Source organism: Lichenostomus cassidix, chromosome 1, assembly GCF_008360975.1.
Source record: "Lichenostomus cassidix isolate B80296 chromosome 1, HeHo_3.0, whole genome shotgun sequence".
NCBI classification, from domain to species: domain Eukaryota; kingdom Metazoa; phylum Chordata; class Aves; order Passeriformes; family Meliphagidae; genus Lichenostomus; species Lichenostomus cassidix.
This window is the reverse complement of record NC_139479.1, coordinates 22,633,364-22,641,300: the sequence shown is the minus strand read 5'-3', so window position 1 is coordinate 22,641,300 and position 7,937 is coordinate 22,633,364. Positions and strand designations below refer to the sequence as shown.

Genomic DNA, 7,937 nt, shown 5'->3' with positions numbered 1-7,937 from the left:
CAAAGCATAAGCAGGGAAATGACCTGTGAGATTACCTAGCCTGCCCCCTACCACTGCAACATCATTACTGTGAACATGTTTTATTCATACTGTCTCCAGACTCAGACAATATCCTATATCCTGATTTCCTAGTATTTTAAACAATGGGAGTTTTGCCCCTCTGGGGAATAATTGAGCTTAAGTGGCCTTCATTATAAGTTTTTAGCTATTAAACTAAATTTTATTTTACCCACACTACTATTAAATTGAAAAAGGCCATTTTGCATGAGGAATAATATCTTAAATGAATAATAAAAGTGCTTGGGTTTTATTTCTGCAAATTTGGGCAAAACTCTGAAGAGAAAAAAATGGAAGAATTCAACATGAATAAGAGCTTAGGCAGGATTTTTTATTCAATCTGGTTCATCAGAAATTCAATATCTGACCACAGTGTACCATTTTTTAGATGTGTTCTTTGAAAACTTTTAACTCAATGTTCAGAAACTGCAACGTATTTTGGTGCTCTAGAAAGTAAAATCTGTATGTTTGCAGAGGTATCTGTGGGATAAAGCTGAGTCTGGATAACCTTTACTCTTTAAATGCATTAGAAGAAAAGAAAATTGAATTTAAATGTTTACATGGTGTTTACTAACATGTCTATTAGAAAATTTTTTTTTTTACTTTTAAGCTGAGCAAATGTAATGTGGTATCACTGAAATACAGTAAAAAACCACAATGCATTTTATAGTCACTTTTTAGAGCAGAACCACATGTTGAGTATTTACATGAAAGTCTGCAACAGTTCCTGAGCTGAAAGTGTTTATTAGGTACAACTGGCTTGATTCTGCTTTCTTTGCATCTTGTGTAGTCATTTACACCTGTGCAATGATGCATTCCACTTCACACTGTGTGCTTTTTTATGAGGTTTTGTCAGCACAATGAGGTCATAAAGTCAGTCAATATAATCATTGAGGAATACTTTCAGTTGCTGCATGGTGTGCAATCAGCTTAAAGGCCTTTTATCACTCTTCTTCATAAGCCTGTAAATACAAACCATAAATCTGTAATTACAGAAAAGGGCAGTTGATTACAATATTGAAATATGTGAAGCAAGTGGAAACTAGACCCACTGACTGGAACAACAGGTCTGGTACAGATCTTCTGATTGCATTTTCCTGCTGCTTTCATGTCCTGTAAGATGCCAAGATTCTGTTTGGTTTGGGAAAGATAAAGTGGGAGGAGAGGCTGCAGATAGTCTTTACTCCTAAAGACTAGCTGAGCCAGATCATTCCCAAATGGAAGAACTTAATACATAACCTCCATATTAATCCACTAATGTCTTATCCCTTTAAAGCCTCTAGCTCAGTTTTCCTTCAAACTCATTCCAGAGTTTTTATATTTCGCCTCCCTTGTCATCTTTAGAAATTCTATATGTTTTTTTTTCATGGTGCCTTTGAGTAATTTGCAATCCCAGAGGTATCAAAAAGAAGCATTTTTAATACCTTACCTTCACAACTTTTTATGTGATTAAAATTTCCTGAGAAAAAATTTTGGTTTAATTTTGCTATTTGTGTAGAAGAGACCATAGAAGGTACCTGGCAGCCAATGACAGGGACAACAGAGACAAAAAGGATGAACTTGTCTGCAAGGAACATATGATGGGTCTGGCTTTCACAGCTGCACCTTGCATCTGAACTGCCTAGTGCTTCACTAATGATTGTTTTAAATTCAAGAATTTCTGTTGCAGCTGGACTGAGCATCTCATTTGACTTTGCTAAATGAAATTTTAACATTAAAACATACCAAGGGAGTATACTTGGACTCAAGTGAGTGAGACAGCCATTTTTAGGCCCCTTTTGCTTCTATGAGCCAGCTGCTGCTGGAAAAGGCTTCACACAGCTGCTCCTGAATTTTTTTCCTTTTGCATATAGACCAGAAACTTGTACTTAACAGCGGAAAGAAAAGGGAACAAACCCAAGATTTTTGCAACAGTAAGTCCTGCAAGCAGGAGTTACTAATTTGAACTAGATGGTAAAACATTTTCTTTTGTGGTGAAAGCTTTGAGGAGTTGAAAATATCCTCATTGTCGACATTTCAATGAGCCCAAGGATCTGTGAGATTTTTGCTTGAAAACTCTTTGAAGTCCTTCTCAGAACAGTAAATAGCTCAGGGAAAGAGACAAGCTTCTGAGGTGCAGGAGGTCCTCTTTGGCATTCTTGAATTCAAAGCAGAGACAGAAGCATCAGATTTATGTATGTCACAAGGTATTTTGAGCACCACATTTTAGTTATTTGGGTTAGTTACCTCCTCACCAGAGGCCAGAATAGCATTCTACCAGTAGGAAGATTGAGCATTATAAGAAATATTAAGAAGCATTATAAGAAAAAGAATGTGGCAATTATGTCAAAGAAAAAAACGTATGGGAGGTCCATACTGATTTAATTTCTGCTTTATAACTAAAGCACATGGAAAAGGAATATTGATATGACAAATGAGTGAAAGCTGTTGGTAAAATGTCAAATTTCTAAGAAATGTAAACAAAAGTTAGCTTGTGGTCACAGAAGAATGTGTAACACCAATACATCATAGAACTCCACCACGATAGCTCTCAGCCCTGTCTGTGCAGCTTTCCTGCCAATGCTGTAAAACACTGAGACAAGTCAGACTGCTATTTAAAGGCTTATAGACAAGGAATGGAGTACCAGCTTTGGAACCAAAAGGAGTAGATCCCTCACCAGTGCTGATATCTAATCTGTCCTAGAGGCTCACACAATGGCCAGTGCTGGTTCTGGCAAGATCTTGGCAAATCTGCCCTAAGAACAGTAACTCAAGGGTGGTCAATCTCCACTTGTCTCATGAGATCCACTCTGATGAAAAGCAGTAGATCAAGAAGAGCATCTTTTTGAGTCTGCTCCCTTAGATCTGTTCCATAAAGTTGTCATCCAGGTTCTGAGGAATCATCTGGCCTGGGTTGTGTTGGTATACCTTTGCAAAGACTAAATTCTCGCAGCTGCTTTGTTTTTAACCTCATTATAAGAGTTTTCTGGTGTCAATCAGCTTCTTACTGCTTAAACACAAATTCATTATATTTTTTTGCCTTTTGGAATCTGTGAGATTGTTGAATCAATGTAATTGCAATCTCTTCAGCTGTAGAATTGCTCTTGAAGCTGTAGAATCCCAGGTGCTCCTGAAAACTAGTCAAACATTTCCATCTTTTGCAATAGGATACAGGCCAATCAGAGTTTAAAATGGTCACAGATGATATCCAGGAGTTTGTTTTTTATACTGCAGCCACATGTGATATTTTCCCAGCCCACACAGGTTTCCATAGTGCTCTCTGTTGAAGTCATTGTCGTCATTTGTACATGTAGCTGATAAATAGAAACTTAAATTGTACCTTTTCTGTCATGTTAACTACGGAGATGATTAGTGGGGTTTTTTCATTTGGTTTGATTCTAAGGTGCTTTTTAACTGAGAAATAATCTAACATCATTATGGCCCACATTTTCTTTCTTTTTTATTTTATCTAGATGAAACATCATGGTTTACCAATAATGAGATTTCCAAACCAGGTATTTCTCTGCATCTTCCATCTTACTTCTCCTTCCACTGTAAAGCACACTGATGAACCCCTTGGTTTTAAGTTCTCATGGTGTGGTTCATACACAGTCTGTTCTTTCTGTGCAGACAGAAGTTTAATCCAGAAATTTTCTTAACAGCTTAAGTGTTTATTTAATGTAGCTGAACTGGACCGACTAATGGACTGACAAATTCAAAGAACAAACAATAAAAAAGAAAAAAGAACTATGCATTGAGACGTTCCAATACTGATCATACAAGATTTACTGCCATACAGAAAATTACTCAAATAAAAAAATTACATTCAGACTCTGATAGAGAGTTCAGATAGTCAAGTGTGCCTGTTTTTGATGTCTTTTCAGAGGAAGAAAGCCTCATTATTTTTAAAATATGTTTCCAGGCTGGTTTGCCAAATATTATGCTTTCTTAACACAAAAGAAAATGGAACAAGATATAAAATACTATAAAATAGCCTAGTTTTGTTTAATAGTTTCCCACAGCCATTTTTGGAGGGTTAGTATCATGCTGTGGGACAATATTCTGTATGAAATATTCCTTTTCCAAACAGAAAACAAAACTTTGCCTGACTGATCACAGCCACCTGCCTGCATACTCATAGCACTCATACTCACTGGGCTCCACAGTTTCTAAGTATCTTAGTCTGTCTTTCTTAGAGAATTTGTTGCAAAATTTTTGAATTTTTTCTGAATAGTGAAAATAACACCTTGTGAATAAAGTGGATGAGTAATTATAAGAAAAGAACATGTATATTTTAAGTTGGGAAACAATTTGTCAAATTATTTGCAACTAATCATTGAAAATCATCTCAGGTAAGAGATGAGACATTGATATAACTATTGTTGTCCTTTAAGATTTATCCACTTGAAACTGGACCACATTTACAGAAACAATCATTGCTTCATAACAAGCTAGCAGAAGCCAAGACATTCAGCAAAGGATGACCACAACAAATGGAACTGTTTTATGATGCATGAAATATTGAAATATCCTGTCTCTGTTTACTTAAGAAAAAATAAAAAATAAGAAGCCTCACGCTAAATTATTTTTCTGCTATTTTCTGACAAAGCTGACTTATATCATTATCAGCTCTCCAAAGTGCCTTGAGAATTTTCTGCTGGCTTGTGCTGTGGAAAATAAACGCTAGAAATTAAAAAAGACTTTAAAACTACTAATAGCATTTCATTTCGCAGTTGTGGAACACATGGTTTTTGTTCATGTTGTACGTGCTAAATGACTGCTGACAGGTTATTCAGTTCTTGATATTCTATTGCATTTTGATGATGTGACAGGTCTTGCAGTCTTTGAAGCTTATATGCATTAAAGGCATATTATCAGCCACGCTCTTAATACACTCAGAATAGATGGAAATCCCCTATTTTTACAGAAATGAGACAGGACATTGTAGGCATCCTGACTAGCATGAAAAATCAAGATGCTGAAAAGGAAACAAAGTCTTACTAAATCTGCATGCATTGCAAGTTCTCTGAGTGGAATTATTTTTCTATTCAAATAAAAATCCTTCTAAATACTTTCTGAAACAAATGAAATTTACTTGAGAAAGGGAAAAATGTTTAATTTTGCCATTGAGAATTCAGACATAAAGAAAAATATTTGCCACACTTAAATAAGTTCATTTAAACTTACCATGAACTGTCATATTAGACACAAAAGACTTCATTCTTCTGGTGTGCAGTCTCATAGTAACAGATTTGCTTACAAAATGTATTCAAAACTAAGTACAATAGAGATTTGAATAGAAGGAATGTGAATGGTTTAAAATATGCACCTAGAGTCTACTGAGAGACATCATGGGTGGCAACATTTTCAATTTTTGTCTCTGCAGACATGATAGGGACCAGTTTGTGAAGGCATGACTGCAGAAAACTGTGACATATGTAGGATGTTTCTTCTCCTTGTGCATGTAGGCATGCACAGTCATATTCTGACTGTCCCTACTCCTCCCATAATATTGAGCTTTGAAGGAAAAGTTCAAGATTTCTAGGCAAGGCAAAAATAAAGGTCTTTATATGCTTTTTAATTGCTGAAACAGTCCTCCTGGCATGCAGTACTTTTAAAATCTCTCCCCACACTGACAGTCTTTTGAATCAAGGAAGAAAACTTCACTTGAACCTGATTTGTCTTATAAAAAAGGAAAATACTTCTAAAGGAAACAGGAAAAAAAGTGAGAAAATGTTATTTTGTATATGGAAAAAATTTTATGGGACATATGTGTTGTTACCAGATTTTTTTTTTTTTGCTTCTGTGGTATTACAGCTTGTGATGAGCCTGCTGTTGTGCTGGAAATGACAACTCCAAGCAGATTTTTATTTCTGTGCTATCAATTCAGATCACAGTAATATAAGTGGCTATGGATTTCTAATGATGCTGATTGTTTTATTCACTTTTAACCAGAGGTTAAGAACAGTACTGCAATCTGGAATTAATCTACCAGGCCTTTGACTTCAATGTGCCCAAACAGGAGATGACCAACACTGCTGAAAATTGAGTAGTGGCTCAAGACAAGTATCTGAGTATCATGATGGGACCTTTGCCAGAAAAGGGGTCAATAAATGGTGATTGGGATTTTGAGGTTGTTCACAAATCATGTAAGACATGTCATACTATAAGGAATATTCTTTTTCCCTCCCTTGTGTTTGTGTCTGTAAGTCACTGAAATTGTAGCCTTTGATATAAGTCAGCACAAAATAAAAGGAAAAAGAAAAGTTAAAACTTTTCTGAAAGGGTAGCTATGAGCCAAATACTAAAAGTGAAGATGGAGAAAGTGCAGAAATTTTTTTTAAAATTTTTTTAATACAAATAATGTAGAGGAATAATATCACACTTTGATGAAATCTAATTATAAAGACAAGAGCTGTGGTAGGAGTCTATTTACCACAAAAAGACATACTAGGAAAGTCACATACTTTTCTACAAATAGCTAATAAGCACGATTGATTTATTTAATGTCTCTGCTGGTAAAAGTACATGCATCAGTTTGATAATGAAGTGGCAACTTGGTCCAATCCCATTTTGGAATGCCATAAAAAGTTCAAAGAATTTGAAATTTATTTATTTGCTCTGGAATTTCAAATTAAAAAAAAAAAAAAAACAAAACAGCAAACCACCACCACCATCACAACGACAACCTTCTGTTCGAAAACCAAGTTTATTAGACTCCATGAATTTTGGAAAATGATGGTAAATAATTATAAAGTATTACAAGCTGTAGTTTTCATTAAGTTATTCTGTCCACAAGCCTTTCAGTAAACACAACCTAACTGCCAGGTGAGCTCCACAAAGGTAAATTGCAACTGGCACAGACAAAATGGAGTTGTCTCATTATGCTTTCAGTACTGTGTTTATGCTGGTGCACAGTTTAGTGCTAATCTCACCCAAATCACTGGTTGACTGCTGGAGTAGAAGCTCATGAAATATCCTGGATTGCCAGCAGTGCTCACACCAGCTACTTGAAAGACACCTTATGTAACAATAATACTCTGTGTGCTAAAATCTGACCCACAGCCAAAATGCTCAAATAATCTATTATTTTATCTGGCTTTCTCTCGGATCTGACTAATGGCCAGCAGAATAATCATCAATCATAAAATTCTGTTAGCAAAATTTTAAAATCTTAAAAAAATTACACATGTGCAATGCATTAGTGATTTTCAGCCTTGGTGTGCTCATAAAGATTCATATAATCATAACGAAGCTGATCTCAAAGACATGTCTACAATGGGGAAATTACAGCAATGTTTCAGCTGTATTCTTATGATGTGTGTACTGCTTCAAAGTCTTCTTTTTTAAAACCTGATTTCACTATCCTGGAAACACACCCCTATTTGCAGAAATTCGGTTCTAATATTTTGGAATTATGTGGATTATGCATGCATACTATATGGAGGGTGCTGCAAGTATGTAAGATCAGATGAGTGAAGTTTGCTACATACTTTTCTAATTTTCATCTATCTAAACCAGATGTTCACTATTTGAACATTTGGAGAAAAATTAATGTCTTTATGTTCCAATGTTTTGGATTCTTTCTTCCCAAAGTTCATGTTCGTATGAAAGAAGCCACCTTTTATATGATTTATCTGAATTTCTCTGCAGACAAAATAAAATTAAAAAAAAAAGGTGCATTTTGAAATTCACAAAATCCATTTTGAAAAAAACTGCTTAGAATATACTCTTATTTTGTAAATTTAACATGCTGTTTTCAACAGTTCAGTCAAAACAGAACTCAGAACACCATAGTTTTAAAACAAATATTAAAGGTGTTTCTGAAAGTGTCTTAAGGAGAAATACTGGCAACTGAAAAACATGTCATTGAGCTTTAAAACTTGGTGTCCCCAGACTGA

General features: G+C 35.2%; 1 long non-coding RNA gene across 2 annotated transcripts; it reads left to right on the top strand.

Annotated features, from left to right (window-relative positions):
• The first annotated feature begins 978 nt into the window (after window positions 1-978).
• LOC146444320 (uncharacterized) lies at window positions 979-1,805 on the top strand. Of its 2 annotated transcripts, none has more exons than XR_014848205.1 (3): window positions 979-1,124; window positions 1,556-1,641; window positions 1,727-1,805. It is a non-coding gene; the product is annotated as an uncharacterized LOC146444320 (long non-coding RNA). The 2 variants fall into 2 exon arrangements; XR_014848414.1 differs by having other exon boundaries at window positions 979-1,172.
• Window positions 1,806-7,937: the final 6,132 nt, after the last annotated feature.